At 49.2% G+C, this 18408-nt stretch overlaps 1 non-coding gene across 1 annotated transcript; it reads right to left on the bottom strand.

The window, feature by feature from the left end:
* Positions 1-17925: 17925 nt before the first annotated feature.
* Positions 17926-18069, bottom strand: LOC123453438. The gene has a single exon (XR_006632821.1). It is a non-coding gene; the product is annotated as a small nucleolar RNA SNORD15 (small nucleolar RNA).
* Positions 18070-18408: the final 339 nt, after the last annotated feature.

The following is an 18408-nucleotide window of genomic DNA, read 5'->3' as shown; positions in this document are numbered from 1 at the left end:
CTTGCCTGACCTGCTGTCTGCACAACCTGCTGGATGGAGTTGGCCTCAGCCTCCTTTGCTTGATTCATTTCAAGGCAGGAGCAAATCTCCAAACTCTAACCACCCATTCACTCCTCAGTGTCAGAAGACCCTTTAAGACAGGGCAGCCGTGCCCAGGATTTTCGCTTCACACAACTGCAGGTTGCACCTAATCAGGGTGTACTTGCAACTTCAAGTCAGTCCCTAGCCCAGCTCTCCCTGCTTCATAAGACCTGGGGGTCCTAGAATAGCACCTCAGCCCTTCTTACAAGATATTTCACACACACAGAGAGAGAGAGAGAGAGAAAGAGAGAGAGAGAGAGAGAGAGAGAGAGAGAGAGGAGATGAGAGACAGGCAACCATGTTCTCCTTGTAAAGGGCTTAAAGGATTCTGCCATTTGCTACTGTTGAGCTCACAGAACTGGTAGTGCCAGAAATCCTTAGGCCGGGCAGGTGGGGACTCGACGAGCGCCGCTCCCCAAAGCCTCTCTGGCTTTTCCAGGCCTGCCCTGTACTTTCAGTCCCGGAAGGTGAAGACAACCCTACCTACCTCAGATGTGCCAGGAGAGGGGTGGTATGGGAGGTCCAGCCACCTGCTCTGCTGCCACAGGCAGGCTACCCCAGACCTCCACTCTGGGCCTCTGAGCATTGCATAGTCTCACTTCCCTCTGAGAACTCATGATTGGCACCTATCTGCCCCATACCCTCACCAACACCAGCTTTGATTGAATCCCTGCTGGGACCTCTCTGAAGTTCCTGAATCCCCGCCCATCCCTCAGCCTTGGCCTCAGCAGAAGCCAACCTCCTGTCCACTCTTAGCATCACTGGAAAGTACTTGGCCTAGGCCCCAGTTCTGCTACCGCTTGTGGCCTTGGAGAGATCTCTGTGCTGTCATCTGTAAGATGGAGACAATAAAGTGACCTGGAGAGTAGGGCTGAAGACTTCTGAAAGGCTCAGGATGGCCCCTGGCAGCACTATGATTATGACCATCATCTTGTCTTTCCAGCCACCCTGAGCTGTGGAATAGCAGACCAGTAGAGGGGAGAGGGAGACAGAGAAAGAAAAATAGAAAAAGAGAGTGCAAGAAAGAAGAATACATGCTTAGCAAGGAACTCAGAGGATTCATTATATGGAGGCAGGTGGCTGAGAGCAGGATGGAGGGTATGGCAGTTTGATTCAGGTATCCCCCTAAACTTAAGTGTTCTGAATGCTAGGTTCCCAGCTGATAGAGATTTGGGAATTAAGGCCTCCTGGAGAGAGTGTATTGTTGGGGGCAGGATTGTGGGTGTTACAGCCAGTTTCCCCATGCCAGTGTTTGGCACGCCCTCCTGTTGCTATTGTTCACTTTATGTTGGCTAGAGGATGATGTCCACCCTCTGCTCATGCCATCGTTTTCCCCTGCCATTGTAGAGCATCTCCTCGAGTCTGTAAGCCAAAATAAACCCTTTTTTCCCATAAGCTGCTCTTGGTCGGGTGATTTCTGCAACAATGAAAACCTGACTGCAACAGTAATGTTGGTACTGAGGAGTGGGGTTTCTGCTGGACACCTGACTGTGTGGCTTTGGCCTTTTGGAGCTGAATTTCAAGAGGAATGTGGAAGAATTTGAAACCTTGGTCTAAGAGAGACGCCTTATAGTGCTATAAGTACAGCTTGATGGACTATTCTTGTCAGAGTTGAAAGACCTGAATGTAGTAAGAACTATGGACTATGAGGTTTGGCTTGTAGGGTTAGAAAGAGCTTTGCCAGAGCAGGGTGTGGTGGTGCATACCTTTAATCCCGGCACTCAGGAGGAAGAGGTAGGAGAATCACCGTGACTTCAAGGCTACTGAGACTACATAGCAGTGAATTCCAGGTCAGCCTGAGCTAGAGTGAGACCTTACCTCAAAAAACTTAAAAATAGGGCTGGAGAGATGGCTTAGTGGTTAAGCGCTTGCCTGTGAAGCCTAAGGACCCCGGTTCGAGGCTCGGTTCCCCAGGTCCCACGTTAGCCAGATGCACAAGGGGGCGCACATGTCTGGAGTTCGTTTGCAGAGGCTGGAAGCCCTGGCGCGCCCATTCTCTCTCTCTCCCTCTATCTGTCTTTCTGTCTGTGTCTGTCGCTCTCAAATAAATAAATAAATAATTAAAAAAAAACTTAAAAATAGAAAAAAAAGAAAAGAAAAGAAAGAAACAGCTTTGCCTGGACTGGGCTACAAACAGTTTGTGTGAGAGGCTTTCTGTTATTATGCCCATTTCCTGAGAAGTTGTGCAGGGTTGCAGTGCATAGAAATGGACTGGTGTGTGCAGAGGGGTATGGCACAGAATGAAATCTTTGGAGTGAAACTTCTGCCTGTTCAGCTGCAACTATACAACAGATTACAACCTTTGAGATTGGCCAGCTGACCTGTACTGGGCCAACAGGAAGAATGTAGACTCTTTTGAAGGGGCCTGAGTGTTCAAGGAGTGTCCTGTTCTTCAAAGTCTGCTTTATGCCCCCCCCCATTAACAAATTGGCACCCTACTTGGTATTGTGGAGCATAAGAAATGCAAGAAAGAGAGGGTCATTGAGTTTGCAATGTGGTCTTTTGTTTTGGAAACAGCCATGGGCAGTGTGAAGCAGGTTTGCTGGATGCCTGCATGGAGACCCCATGGGGCCATGAGGATGAACCGTGGATTGCAGTGGAGACCCATTGGAGATGCTGGGACCACAAGATGGCTGCTAGGGAAAGCTGCTGGCCCCAGGCAAAGTTTTCTAGGACTGTGAGTGACCTAGCTGTAGGGGCAGAATTAGAACTCCAATACTTATTGCTTGTTGCTTGCTGGTTAGACGTGGAGACATGTCACTGGCTAGAGTTGTTGGTCTTGGAGCTACAGAATTTAGTGTTTGCCCTGTTTAAATCATGTATTGCTTGAGTATTCTTCGGTATGCCCAATGCCTTCTTTTGCAGGGTGAATTTTATTTCTGTGCCATATGGGCTTTTTAAAGCTTTTTTATTATTTATTTATTTATTGTGTCTCAGTTAAAAGATCTTGGACTACGGGGATGTATGAACAATTAGAATTGATAAAAAAAAAAACATGGGGACTTCTAAAGTTGAATGAGTGGGGTCCAGGGGCAGAATGTGGTGGTTTGATTCAAGTGTCATAAACTTAGGTGTTCTGAATGCTAGGTTCCCAGCTGATGGAGATTTGGGAATTAATGCCTCCTGGAGGAAGTATATTGTTGGGGTGGGCTTATGGGTATTATAGCCAGTGTCCCCTTGCCAGTGTTTGGCACACACTTCTGTTGCTATTGTCTACCTTATGTTGGCCAGGAGGTGATGTCCACCTGCTGCTCATGCCATCGTTTCTCCCTGACATCATGGAGCATCCTCTTAAGACTGTAAGCCAAAATAAACCCCTTTCCCCCATAAACTGCTCTTGGTTGGGTGATTTCTGCCTGCAATGTGAACCTGACTGCAATGTGAACCTGACAGGTGAGGGACCTTGGTTTGGCCAGAGCTAGCGTGCTTCTGGCCCAGCATGAGAAGTAGCCTCAGGTAAAAGGGGCTCTGTTAGCACCTGTGGCCAGGACAGGAAAGAAAGGGGTGGCCTGGACCCATAGTTTATAGCCTCACTCTTTCTCATATGTAGATCAACCCTGCCCTTGTTCTCTGCCAGAGTCCATCTGTGCCAGAGAGGAGCTGCCTGAGGTACTTCAGCCTATGGCCATCTCCTAAATAAGCCAAGTGGGCCTGTGGTAGCACCTCTGGGCTTACAGACACTGAGATAAGAAGAGCCTGGATGAAGTCTGATGTTTCAGAGATGGGTAAATTGTGACCGTAGTTAGGGTGTCAGAAATGATCCCAAGGTGGCAGCTCCATGACATGCATGCCACGCTATGCTATTCCCACCTATGGTAGTAACATTATTAGTCAACGGCAGCACCATCTTTCTGTTGTGGCTCTTCTCCTGGCCCTGGAATCCTTCCCTGCACTGCTTCCTTATGGACTGGAAGGGACCTGTGGCCAACTCTGGATCTGTGGTTTCAGGTCACCAAGCCAGCAGGAAAGGTGGTCTGCTGTGGAGTCTCAGCCCAGCCCCCTACCCCACCCCACCCCAGGTCTTCAGTGATCCTCTCAAGGGTTCTGTCCTTGGTCGCAATTATTGGATACCTTAGCCAAGGAGTCAGAATGCTGAGGGCAAAGGAAACAAGTTGAGCCTAACCCCCACCAGTCCAGAATTTTCAAAAGTACTTTGAGGTGCATAGAGGAGGCTTCAAACTGCAGTAGAAGGACTTGAGCCCCTAAGGGTCAAGACATCTCTCATCTAAAGGAAGAGCCCACTAGGGCTGGGGACAGCTGTGTCCTTGATCAGCTGCCTAACCTTGCTCAGCATTTCTGCTCTCAGTAATGAGTGTGGCCCCAAGGATAGCTGGCCAGCCCAGAAGTTAGCAGAAGACAGAACACAGTCTGTGTAGGACTTCTTAAGCCTCCAGGATGAGCACTAGGCTCTAGCTCAGGTTGTTCCACATCCAGGCTGTATATGACTACCAGCTACGACTAGTTGGAGCCCAAATCAACCAGCAAAACATGGATATCTCTTACCCAGTGGACGGGGAATTCATGGCCCTTGAGGAGCACAAGAGCCCATTGACAGTGGCCTAGGTAGCCCTCCTCATTCAGGACACCCAGGCCCCAGCAGCTCCCCAAACCCAGGCTCTTGCCCTATGGGCTTCTGGGAGACTCATGAAAGGCCAAATGTTGGGGTTTCACTGGGTCTTGCCACACCTCCTTGGGTAATGACGTCTCCCCCATGCTAGCATTTGCCAGCACAGTTCTGCCAACACTCTGGTCTATGGCACTCCATACAGGGTTTCACTGTAACCCAGGCTGACCTTGAACCCAGTCTATAGCTGGTCTTAATCTCACAGTGATCATCCTACCCCAGCCTCCCAAGTGCTGGTACTAGAATCATGTTCCATTATGCCCACCCAGCTAGTCCCCTGTGTCTTAATGAGGGAAGTCACCTAGGCAGGCAGGTGACAAGTGTGTGTTGGGGGTGGGGAGAGAGATATGATGAGGCCTGGGACTCATCAGGAGACCATGGACCAGGCTTAGCACTGTCCCACCCCAGTCTGGGGCCAGTTGCTGGTGTGCGAAAAGGCTTGGCTCTGCTGGGCTATGAAAGGGAAAGCGGGCCTATCCAGGGCTTGGGCTACCACAGAGGAAGGTGCGTGATGGTGAAACAGATACAGACGCTATACACATCAGTTTTCTTTTATTTTTATTTATTTATATATTTTTGGTTTTTCAAGGTAGGGTCTTGATCTAGCCCAGGCTGACCTGGAATTCACAATGTAGTCTCAGAGTGGCCTGGAACTCATGGCAATCCTCCTACCTCTGTCTCTTGAGTGCTGGGATTAAATGCATGCACCACCATGCCTGGCCATGTCAGATTTATTTAGGTTAAGAAAATAAAAGTGCCAGCTATGGTTGCACATGCTGTGAGTTTGAGGCCACCCTGAGGCTACATCGTGAATTCCAAGTCAGCCTGGACTACAGCGAGACCCTACCTCAAAAAAAGCAAAAAGAAAGAAAAGCATTACAGAATCCCATTAAGGGAGAATTACTCCTTGGGCTCTTGATTTGGTCCTGAGCTCCCTAGCAGCCATGAGGAAAGGTACTCCAGGCTTAGAAAACAACAAAGCCGCTGGGCGTGTTGGCTCAAGCCTGTAATCCTAGCACTCAAGAAGCTGAGGCAGGAGAACCTCAAGTTTCTGGCCAGCCTAGACTACCTGGTGAGATCCTATCTTAAAAACAAACAAAACAAAAGAGTAGTGTCACCAAGTTCAGTGGACAAAATACAGAGCTATCTCTCCACACTGGCATTCTGTGCCCTTTTCCTCTCTAAGACTTGAGTACCCTACCCTGGAGGACCTCAAAGAGCATTTATGACCTGCAACAAAAGAGGCAGAACCATAATGTGGCCACTTCCAGTTCTGGGCTGGCAAGATACCACACCCAAGGAACAGCTGAGGGATACTGGGGCTGGAGCTCAGCCATAGGTAGTACATTGAGACCCAGCTCCTAGTGGCTGTATATGTGGCCAAAGCAACCTGGAGGTCTGGGCAACCCTTTGGGATGTCTTCACAGTCTCCTCACAATACTGCTCAGTTGTGTCTCCAGGCAGCTCAGGGACCTGTATAACCCTAAGTGGAGAGCTGGGCATGGTGACCCATGTCTTTAACCCCAGAATTTTGGAGGCAGAGGTAGGAGGATCTCGCTATGAGTTTGAGGCCATCCTAAGACTACATAGTGAATTCCAGGTCAGCCTGAGCTAGAATGATATTCTACCTAAAAAAAAAAAGGTGGGGGCTGGAGGGATGGTTTAGTGGTTAAGGCATTCACCTTCAAAGCCAAAGGACCAAGGTTCAATTCCCCAGGACCACGTTAGCCAGATGCACAAGGGGGTGCACGCATCTGGAGTTCGTTTGCAATGGCTGGAGGCCCTGGTGTGCCCTTCTCTCACTTCCTCTGTCAAATAAATAAATAAAAATTAAATTAAATTAAAAAAAAAAAAAACGAAGTGGTACCTTCTTTCCACCTAGGGCTCTATGGCTTCTGAGCTCCTCACATAAGGGCTTCCAGAAAAACCTCTTGGACCACCACTTTTCCCCTCCTACCTCTTTTCCCATTCCAGCTTCTCAGATACATCAGTGTGTCTCACTTCAGGGCCTTTGCTCAGCTGCCCCTCTCCCTGGATCTCTGTCCTTCCAGCTTTCCAATACCTTACCTCATTCCCTTTTCTGGGCCATTGTGCACTCATTCTTAGCTATAGGTCCAAAGCCTTTGGGACAGCCTACCTCCAGGAATGGTTTCCTGATCAGGGCACAGCTGTGTCTAGTCTCAGAATCACAATGTGACCCAGCAGGTAATTGGCTCAGCCACAAAGCAGCCACATGACAGATGCCCTATGAGCACATGAACTCCTGAGCAAGGCTTAGCCTCCACAGTGGGCCTGGATGCTGCTCAGCTCCTACCACACCAGTCTAGCCTATGACAGATGAGGTGTGAAGGACAGTGTCTGGCAGAGGGGTTTAGTGGGCGGCTCCTGGGCCCAACCCCCCAGAGGATTCCAAACCCTACTTTGCTGATCCAGCTGGCCAAGGGTTTTTTTCCTAAAAGGCATGTCTGGTGAAGTGTCCTGTGAAGCATACCACATGTGACCACCCACGCCCAGAGGCCCAGGAAGCCAGACATGACCAGGGTTTCCCAGCTGGTCGGGCTAGCTCCCAGGGGCTTGGGCCTGTTCTGGGATCAGTATCCTTAATAGCCACAACTGGGGATGGCCCTCACCTTCCCAGGAAGAGGGGTTCAGGTGTTTGGCTCCAGATTCCAGATACCCTGTACAATGGGGCAAGGGTGAGCCAGGCCTGGGGACCTTAGCAACCTGTTCTGCAGGCCTTCTGACAATCAGCCCTCTGTACCCCTTCCCATTTCATCACCGTGGTTCAAACCTGCAATGCACCTGAGGCTGCTCATGGCACAGGGGCTCATCAGGTTGATACCCTCCTGTCTGGAGAGCTAGAGGTGGCCTGAGACAAAGTTCCAAGTCACCTTGTGCAGGTAGGCTGGCTCAATGGTCTCCAGCTCAATGATCCCCCTCCTTGTCTTCTGTATGTCACCCTGAGCCAAGTCCTGAGAGTAAAGAGCCACAACTGGTGGCCCTACAGAGCCTTAAAAGAGAAATGCTACTCAGATCCCCTAATGGGGTCTCCCATTTAGCCCATTGCATCTTACTTCTGGGTCCCTCTGATGCTCAGCTGCAGGAGTGGTTACCATGTCAACATAGGATGGATGTGAACTGCCCTATCCTCACTCAGCACACCACTGGTGCTGAAGGGAGTTTACCTTCCCAAGCAGGACAGAAGCAGGGATCCCTAGAGTTCATCCAACACTTCCTTGCTGGTGGTCATAGTTCCACCTCTGTCCAGCCCCAAGTCCTCTCCCAGATGAGGCTATCTGCAGGTCCTCCATGCCTCCTAGTTAACTATTCCCTCAGAACTGCCCACCCAAGTCTCCAGTTCCTAAACATACTCTATTAGTTTAAGATTTTATTTTTATTTATTACAGAGAGAGAGAGAAAGGGAGAGAATGGGCATGCCAGGGCCTCTAGCCACTGCAAACAAACTCCAGATGCATGTACACCACTATGTGCATCTGCTTACATGGAGAATCCAACCTGGGTCCTTAGGCTTCACAGGCAAGTGCCTTCACTGCTAAGCCATCTGTCCAGCCCCTATACTCCAGCCCTATACATACTCTTGGAGCTTTGGCACTGGCTGGTAGGAGGAAGAGGTTGCATATAGATACATGGGGCCAACATTGTAGAGAAGCCCAGGGTCAGCACAGGCACTGTTCAATCCAGCAGCTGGTCTGTAGCAGGTCTATGGGCAAGAGAAAGAGGCAAAGTCCAAGCAAGAAGTGGGGCCAAGGCTGCTTAGACTTACAGACCAATTTCAAGCATGAGAGAACATCCACAGGGCCTGAGTGGGACCAAGACAGGGCCTGCCATTGCACTTCTCTCCACAGGACTGCCTTGAGGACATCATGCTCTGTCTGCTGGGTCTCAGAGACCCAAAGGGTCCTGGGGAACATGGGCTACAGGGGCAGCCACACCACATTAAACCTTGATCCCCAGTGCCAGGCCGGGGACAGCTGCTGTATGGAGCAAGAACTGGGGCCCTAGCCCCTGGGGCTGAGGGCAAGAGAAGGCAGTGGATCAGCTAGCTGGCCTTGATTCCTGTGGATACTGGGCAGACCCTGGGGTTTAGGCGGGGAGTGGTGGGGGGCATGACATGATATGATTAAGGCTTCCAGAATTCCCTAGCTGCAGAGTGGGGAGGGGCCAAGAGGGCAAAGCCTAAAACCTATAGTCAGCCGAATGGACACAGCTCATGCCTGCTCAGGGCTAGCCGCAGGGAACATGAGTGGGGTCTTCAGGAGCAGCTGACATCAGTAACACCAGGGAGAGGGGGTGGAGACAGAGGAGGGGTCCTGAGTTGGGGGGCTGACGGCTCAATCGTGCCCGTCACTGCTCAATGGGCCCTTGTCCCTTTCCATTGAGCACCACATTCCCGGCCCCCTGGCGACGGCCTGGCCACGGCCATCTCCGGGGAGGCAGGAATGCAGCGGGCGGGGCTGGGGCTAGGGATGGGGGCTCCTGTTCTCACGCCCGAGGCCACTTTGGCCGACTCAATTGGAATTTAAATGCCGGCCATTGTTGTCCCTAGGATGGCCAGGAGTCAGTGCTGCCCTGGGGGCTTGGCTGAGCCTGGACTGGAGAAGCTAGCCAGCCCCACAGCCAGCCAAACAGCTCCCACCAGATGCAACCAGTTTCTTCTGCAGGCCAGTCCCTCACTCCTCCAGGCAGCCCTCCAGGATCTATGATTCCTTCCCTCTTTGATGCTTGCTTTCAGCTCTGGTTATAGCTTGGCTGACCTGGAGAGCAGGGCCACAGGTCCCCCAAAGGGTCCCTGCCAGACCTGGGACCTGTTTTCTCTTTATTACATCCTATGGTCCTTCTGGAGTTTGGAAGGCCAATGAGGAGCTTATAGAAGGGCTCAGAATAGAATGCCTTCTTCGGCAGCCTCCAGAGCACATTGGCAGGAAGCTAGAGTCCTCAAATACAGGTAGGGCATCTCAAGCCTTTGGTGGGGTAGGGGGTGGGAGGGCACTGACCTGACCAGGCTGATATGGAGTGAACCTAGGATAATTTCCTGAACAAACTGGACTCACCAACTGGGGATCCCAAGAGAAAAGATGATGCTCTAACCTATCATCTAGAAGGCAGCTGGATGCCTCAAGTCCTGCTGGCCCATCACAGAGCCAACATCTGCCAGGAAAGTCACAGTCCTAGACCACGTCATTTCAAGGTCCAAGCAAGGACCCTAGGAAGGTATATATAGCAGGCGCCTGGCTTTCAAGGACACACCTGAAGCCAAATGCTGGCTTGCTACTGTGTCTGGTGTGAAACCCTGTTCTGCTTGCTTAGAAGCAGGACATCAATGGCCACACCAACTTCAGGCAGGGCAGGTCCCCACCCAGGGACCATCCCTCTGTGGGTGGACCTTCCAGGCCCTGGCTTCATATTCCAAACCCAGCATGAACAAGTACTCAGGCAGTGGGCATATCTCCTGGTCCAGAGGTGCTTGGAGGTCTGGGCTGGCTGACAAAGTGGAGAATAGCCTGCCTCTACCCTACCTCCTGGTCCTCCTCTTCCTCTGCCTCAGCCTCAGCCTCAGCTTCATTCATTTATTTATTTGCTGAACCTCTGATGTTCCTGAAAGGGGCCTTTGTCCAAGCAGACAATCGCCCGCACAAATGGAAAAGGAGCTGTGTTTGAGCAAAGTCTGATGTTGTGTTTGTGGGGGTGGGGAGCCGTCCGGGCCAGAGGTAGGGGTGCATGGCCAGTGAGCAGCTGGCCAAGAGTCCTCCAGCACATTTACCCACAGGCCCAGGCCCAAGCTGTAATCTTTGCAGGAGTGACCCATACCCATAGGTCGGGACACAGACCTATGGAGTCCTTGCCCAAGTCAGCCTTGTGGCTGAATGACAAGGAGTAAATCCCAGTGAGTGTGGCTGCTATACTAATGTGAGATCCATCCTTGAAGTGGGGTGAAGGGCACCCAGAAAATGGTCCCATGGTCAGTGACCTTCCCATTCTGCTGGCTTCTGAGGCACTGTAAGTAGGAGGAACAGCAAGGAGAAAGGGAAGAGAACCCCGAAGGGCTGCAATTAAGACTTGTTTTAGATAGTTGGACTTGGCGCATGACTTTAATCCTAGCCCTCCAGTGGTAGAGTTAGGAGGATTGCTGTGATAGGTTCTAGGCCAGCCTGAGACTACATAGTAAATTTCAGGTCAGCTTGGGCTAGAGTAAGACCCTTTATCAAAAAAAAGGTGGGGGAGCTGGAGAGTTGGCTTAGTGGTTAAGGTACTTGCTTGCAAAGCCAAAGTACCCGGGCTTGATTCTCCAGGACCCACGTAAGCCAGATGCATAAGGTGGCACATGCATCTGGAGTTCATTTGCAGCGGCTGAAGGCCCTTCTCTCCCTCTCTCACCAAGAGTTCGAGGCCACCCTGAGACTACATAGTGAATTCCTGTTCAGCTTGAGCTAGAGTGAGAGCCTACCTCGGAAAAAAAAAAAAAGACTTGTAGCTGAGTGTGGTGGCACATGCCAGCACTTGGGAGGCAGAGGTAGTATAACAGGTAAATTGGGGTTCTGGGGTGCTTCCTGGAACCCCAAGCCCTGAGTTCATATCGGCAAACTAACCAAAGAATTGGCAATTCCAGATTCAAGAGAATGATTTTGGCTGGGTGTGGTGTCACATGCCTTTAATCCCAGCACTTGGGAGGCAGAGGTAGGAGAATGACTGTAATTCAAGGCCACCCTGAGACTACATAGTGAATTCCAGGTCAGCCTGGGCTAGAGTGAGACCCTACCTTGAAAAGCAAAAGCAAAACAAATAACAATAACAAAAAAATCAAGAGAATGATTTTTAAAATACTATATTTTATTCAGATTTTACAAAGGAGTATGGAAAGGGAAAGACTGAGAGGTAAGGGGAAAACAAAGTGGGGAAAAGTCCACCACATGGAGCCCAAAAGCCCATGTGGGCCACGTGTAGTTCAGGAGTCAATGTGACCAGATAGGGATCTGGCGAAAAGCGTGGAAAAAGAAAAGAAAGTTCCAGGAGCTCCTGTCATGTGGGGAGCTGGAGGAGATAAAGAACCCATAGGGCCTCACTCTAACCCAGGCTGACCTGGAATTCATCTGTATTCTCAGCTGGGCCTGGGCTAGGGCCTAGGCAGAGTCCCCACTAGCTGGGCCTGGGCAGAGGAAAAAACTCACTCACAGATGGAAGTTCCTAAGTAATCAGAGAACCAGAGAGTCTGCCCTCCCCTTGCAAAGGTATTTATGACCTTAGGGTAGTATCTTTTGGTCCAGGTGAACCAGAGGGCCAGCTGGTTGGTTAGGACTAGGAACTGTCTCAGGAAGAGATTAGCTTAACTTGACCAACCACGAAGTCTAAATTCTATGAAAGACCTCCCTCCCAGGAGGGGTCCTGACTGTGGAAAAACTGTTCTTTGGGACTAGGCAAGAGATAAGAAAAACTTTCCTGCCCTTTTTATGCCTTTAGGGTTGAGTCATGAGTCACCCTAACTCTACCCCTCCTCAGTAGGAGGATCACCAAGAGTTTGAGGCCACCATGACTAAATTTACAAAGTGAATTCCAGGTCAGTGAAACCTTACCATGAAAAAACAAAACAAACAAACAAAAGACTTGTATTAGGGAGATGGTGTGGTGGCACACACCTGCAGTCCCACAGCACTCAGGTGGTAAGGTAGAAGTCAGGAGTTCAAGGCCAGAATTAGCTGCTTGAGGTACATGAGACTCTGTCTCAATCCCCTCCCCTTCCACATATACACACTTGGGGTGAGACAGGTACCACAAGGACTATTCCAGAAGAGATGTGATCTAATCAGGTTTCATTTTGTTTTGAGAGAGGATTTCTAGCCCAGGCTGGCCTTGAACTCAAAATGTAGGGAAGGATGATCTTGAACTTCTGATTCTTTTTCACTTCTGGAGTGCTAGAATTATAGGAGTGTACAACATCTGGTATATATGGTGCTGAGATTGAATCCAGGGCCTCCTGCATGCCAGGCAAGCAGCATCCTAATAAGGTTACTAATAAGCATACCTAATAAGATAATCTAATAACCTATATAAGCTTTTCAAAAATTTTGGGGGGTAAACATTACAGACCATTGCTGAAGCCCTTGGTTTCCCACCCAGGAATAGATGGTAAGACACTGTTGCTGAAGACTCCACATACTTGGGCTGCAAGGCTACTGAGAAATCCTGCTGGAGCTGAGCTGAAAACCTCCTCCATGTAGACCAGTTGACAGAACGCTGGAAAATGAGCCAGGTGTGGTGGCTCACACCTTTAATCCCAGCACTTGGGAGGTAGAGGTAGGAGGATCACAGCGAGTTCGAGGCCACCTTGCTACCCTGAGAATACAGATGAATTCCAGGTTAGCCTGGGTTAGAGTGACACCCTACCTCCAAAAACCAAAAACCAAAAACAAAAAAAAAAAAAAAAAAAAAGCTGGAAAAAGCCACACAGCATGCAGTTCAATGGGAAAGAGAAATAACCAGTGAAGATACTCAACAGTGGACACTGCAAGCCTTACATTTGGCCAGCCAGGACAAATGAGCCAACGTGTGCAATAGTGGCATGTCTGTTATGGGGGAAACCAACCCTCTAATTGGACTGGAGACCTGCTCCATGGGAGAGAATACATCCCTGATACTGAAAACCTACAAGAGTAGTCATGAGCCCTAGGGGTGTAACATCTGCTGCTATAGGGCTAAATGTATATACTATGCTCATCAAACTGCCCAGTAAGCACTTCTTACAATGTTCATACCCATGTTAATTCTACTCTTACTTTTGATTAGAGAAGCTTCTCTTTTCAGATGTTAGTGGCCTTGGGATAACTTAGAAGGCATCATGGTGCTGAGAAGAAGTGACAGAGGAGGGCTGGAGAGATGGCTTAGCAGTTAAGCACTTGCCTATGAAGCCTAAGGACCCCGGTTCAAGGCTCATTTCCCCAGGACCCACATTAGCCAGATGCATAAGGGGGTGCATGCATCTGGAGTTCATTTGCGGTGGCTGGTGGCCCTGGCGTGCCTATCCTCTCTCTCTCTCTGCCTCTTTCTTTCTGTTGGTCTCAAATAAATAAATAAATAAAAATAAACAAAAAATTAAAAAAAAAAAGAAGTGACAGAGGAGTGCTCAGCACTGAAATATTTCAATCACACCTTCCATGGCTCAGGGCCCATTGTGGAAGAGGTGGCGGAAAGAATGTAAGAGCCAAAGGAAGTGTAGGACTCCTTACAATGTGCTCCTCCAGACACAAAATAGCCTGGATATCCATGACCTCACAGTGCCTGACACTATCTACACAAGACCACCATAATAGGAGGAAAAGATCATGATATCAAAATAAAAGAGAGACTGATTGAGAGAGGCAGGGAATATGATGGAGAGTAGAGTTTCAAAGGGGAAAGGTGGGGGCAGGGAGGGAATTACCATGGGATATTATTTACAATTATGGAAGTTGTCAATAAAAAAATAAAATAGAATATTTTAAAATAGATTAATTAAATTAAATATTTTTTTTAAATTGAGGGAGGGGGCTCAGGGCTTTGTGACAAGCCAGGAGGTGAGTATAGGGTCGCACCAGAGAGATGAAGACCTTAACCAGGAAACAGATAGAAAGGGCTGGGTTAGAATATAGGTTTGTCTTTTCATTTTTTAAAATTAATTAATTAATTTGTTTTGTTTTTGCTTTTCGAGGTAGGGTTTCGCCATAGCCCAGGCTAACCTGGAATTCACTATGTAGTTTCAGGGTGGCTTCAAACTCAGTGATCCTCCTACCTCTGCCCCAAGTTCTGGGATTAAAGGTGTGCACCACCATGCCTAGGTGTTTTTTTGTTTTGTTTTTTTTTTTAATTTGAGAGCGACAGACACAGAAAGACAGATAGAGAGAGAGAGAGAATGGGCGCGCCAGGGCCTCCAGCCTCTGCAAACGAACTCCAGACGCATGCGCCCCCTTGTGCATCTGGCTAACGTGGGACCTGGGGAACCGAGCCTCAAACCGGGGTCCTTAGGCTTCACAGGCAAGCGCTTAACTGCTAAGCCATTTCTCCAGCCCGGTGTTTTTATTTTTTATAGATAGGGTCTCCCTATGTAGTCCAGGCTGGCCTTAAATTTGAAGGGATCCTCCTGCCTCAACCTTCTGAGTGCTAGAATTACAGATGTAAAATATGAGGTCTGATCTAACATACCTTTTAAAAGTTAATTTTTTTTTTCATTTGTTTGTTTGTTTTTTGTTTTTGAGGTAGGGTTTCACTCTAGTCCAGGAGGACCTGGAGTTCACTGTGTAGTCTCAGGGTGGTCTCAAACTCACAGTGATCCTCCTAAGTGCTGGGATTAAAGAAGTGTGCCACCATGCCTGGCTTTAAAAGTTAATTTTTAAAAATATATTTTATTTATTTATTTATTTGAGAGAGAGAGAAAATGGATGTGCCAGGGACTCCAACCACTGCAAATGAACTCCAGATGCATGCACCTCTTGATGCATCTGGCTTATGTGGGTCCTGGGGAATCGAACTAGGGTTCTTTGGTTTTGCAGGCAAATGTCTTAACTACTAAGTCATCTTCTCCAGCCCCTAAAAATTAATTTTTAAATTTATTATTTATTTATTTTGTCTATTCAGTGTGTATTGTTTGTACACGTGCATATGCTTGAAATTAAACTCAATTTATTGTCTTGACACAGCAAGGGAAATTATTGACTGATTAGTTGGATGTGAGGCAGGTGGGGATACATTCAGAATTTCATTGGAGTCTGGCTGGCCTCTCATCACCATTCCATAGAGCAATGCAACATAGTCCTTTGCAGTAGGATGCCCTGTACTGAGCCACTTGGACCTCAGAAGCCATCAGAGCAGTGGATATGGCTGGACACAGCTGAGATGTCCAGAAGATTCAGGCCCTGGAGGGTTTTCTGGTTGAGGTACATGTGGATGGAGGTTGATAGTCCAGGGTGAGTGGTAGGTCCCCTTCCCAGCATGGTGAAGCCAACACTGTGTCCTGGGCCCCAGGCCTAGTAGGCGTGGGGGAAGGGGGAAGAGTCTTCCTGCCACTCCCAGACAGGCAGCACTGACCCAGCACTGGCCACATCATCCTGGGCTCTGCTGCTGCTAGTACCGGCGCCTGCCCCAGACACAAACAGGACCCTTTCACAGGCAGCAGAGGCAAAGCCACAGGCACCTCAGAGTAGGTATATGCAGGCCTTAGCTACGTATCCAGTGACCATAGATGACTGATCAGCTGAACTGGCAACTTCAGGGTGGCTAAACCCTGCTGGTCCTTAACCCATGGCCAAGGTCTCCATGGCTGAGGTGGACGGTGAAGACAAGAATACTGGGACACGGAAAAAAAAAAAGAATACTGGGTCACAGGCTGGAGAGATGGTTTAGCGGTTAAGGTGCATGCCTGTGAAGCCTAAGGACCCCAGTTCGATTCTCCAGGTCCCACATAAGCCACATGCACATGGTGGCACATGTGTCTGGGGTTCATTCACAGTGGCTAGAGGCCCTGGTACGCTCATTCTCATTCTCTCTCTCTCTCCCCCCTCCCTCTCTCTGTCTGTAATAAATAAATAAATAAAAAATAAAATCATTGAAAAAAAAGAATACTGGGACACTGAAGGTAGAGAAAGGCTGAGGAGGAGGAAGGAGCCTACTGCTAGGAAGTAGAGCAAAGGACACTGGGGTGTAGGGGTGTCAAATAAGACTGCTGACTGCTCCATGCACAGATGAGGCTCAGGACTCAGAGGGTCTCTAGAGCTGGCCTTTCCAGTGTCCAGGAGCCCCCAGAGAAGTTCCAAAAGACAGCTCCCTTTACAAAAGACATTGCCTTTGATGCCATCCAGGACCTCAGAGGATGTGCCCCAAGCATGTGGGGCTATTCAATCCACCAGCCCCAGCCTCCCATGCTGGTACCTAGTGTTCTGTCATCCACAGGATATCTGCTTGGCTTGCATAATTGTGGGCAGTAAGCTGCTACTCCAAGTTGCCCTTGGCTGATTGCTGTAGTGGCACCAAGGAGTCCCAAATCAGACCCGGGGCTGGGGAAATGCCATGGGTACTACCCCCTAGGCTGCCACTCTGACCACTCAATGTGCTATTTCCACCAGTCCTCATCCAGAAGCCTACTCTTGTTTCCCACCACATGGCATGACCCCATGGCCTGAGACCCTTTGAAGTGGCCTGTCACCATAGGTAGGAGACCATAGTCTGTACTCTCAGTTCAGGAGGCTCCTTCATAAACCAAAACCGTGTGATTTGGGTGCCTTAGGCTGATGACTGTAGAAGGCCCAAGTGGGATGGAGTTCCCAGAGATACTACATATCTCTTTTTTAAACGATTTATTTATTTATTTCAGACAAACAGACAGAGAGAGAGACATAGAGAGAATGGGCATGCCAGAGTATCTAGCCACAGCAATGTGCCACCATGTGCATCTGGCCTATGTGGGACCTGGAGAATTGAACCTGGGTCCTTAGGTTTCACAGGCATGAGCCTTAACTGTTAAGTCATCCCTCCAGCCCAGAGATACTACATATCTGACCCTCCTCTAGGCTCATTCTGGAGGCATTCTCCTGGGAGCTGGCAAAGGCCAATGGAAGGTGGCCCAGGGCAGGGCTTAGAAGAGCTATAATGGGCATCTCTCAAAAGCCCCTACTATGTCCATAGCCTGGAGTTCCTGCAAGTCTCAGCTTAATTATGAGGACCTGCCCATGTGGGCGAAATAGAGAGCAGGGAAGGAGCACATTTATAATCCTAGCACTCTAGAGTCTGAGGCTTGAGCAACACACTGAGACCTGATCTCAAAGAGAAGGAGGAAGCTGGACATGGTGGTACATGCCTTTTTTTTTTTGTCTTTGTGCAAGATTATATTAAATGTCTTTATAGAGCAACATCCAGTCTCCAGATGCAGCTGCCAACGAGAGACCCTGTTTTGCTGTAGGGACTGGCTAAGGCATGGCACATGGCTCTGGCTTCCCACCTTTTTGTTCTGAGATGGGTTGTGGGCAGGATCTCATCTGTGGGTTCCATGATACTCATGTGGTCAGGCAGGGGCTTCTTAGGGCCAATCTTGCCACTTGGATTCCAGGACAGCCTGATCTTCACTCTGAGGCCCAGCATACCTAGGGGACAGAATTATAACCCAGCTGGGTTTTATGGGCCTCTACCACACAACAGGACAGGATGAGCAATAGCTTACTAAAAGCACCACTGGATCTGGTCCTTTTTCAGACAAATGCCTCTAACTCAATCAAGGAATAAGACACTTTTGCTAAAGGAATCCATGTGCAGCACCACAGAACATGACACTGACAAGGACTAAGAGCAAGGTGTGACCTTTCTGACTCATCATCGTGTCATGACAGGTGCACGCCTTTAATCCCAGCGCTTGGGAGGTAGAGGTAGAAGGATTGCTGTGAGTATGAGGTCAGCCTCAGACTATAGAGTGAATCCTAGGTCAGCCTGGGCTAGAGTGAGACCCTGCCTTGACAAACAAAACCAAAACCAAAAGAAAGAAAGAGAGAAAGAAGAAAAAGAGGAGGAGGATAAAGGCAAGAGGCAAGGTAAACCAAAGCTGCCTTTTGGGAATTGACAAAGTGTTAGGAGTAGTCAGTGGGATATAGACGTAGAGGTGAGCTGAGGGGCATTCCTGGGGACATATGCAGAGCCTGAGGCTGTCTTCTTTGGATGGAGAACAAGTCTCA

Source organism: Jaculus jaculus, chromosome 11 (genome assembly GCF_020740685.1).
Source record: "Jaculus jaculus isolate mJacJac1 chromosome 11, mJacJac1.mat.Y.cur, whole genome shotgun sequence".
NCBI lineage: Eukaryota > Metazoa > Chordata > Mammalia > Rodentia > Dipodidae > Jaculus > Jaculus jaculus.
The sequence above is the reverse complement of the archived record's forward strand: the minus strand, read 5'-3'. Positions and strand labels throughout refer to the sequence as shown.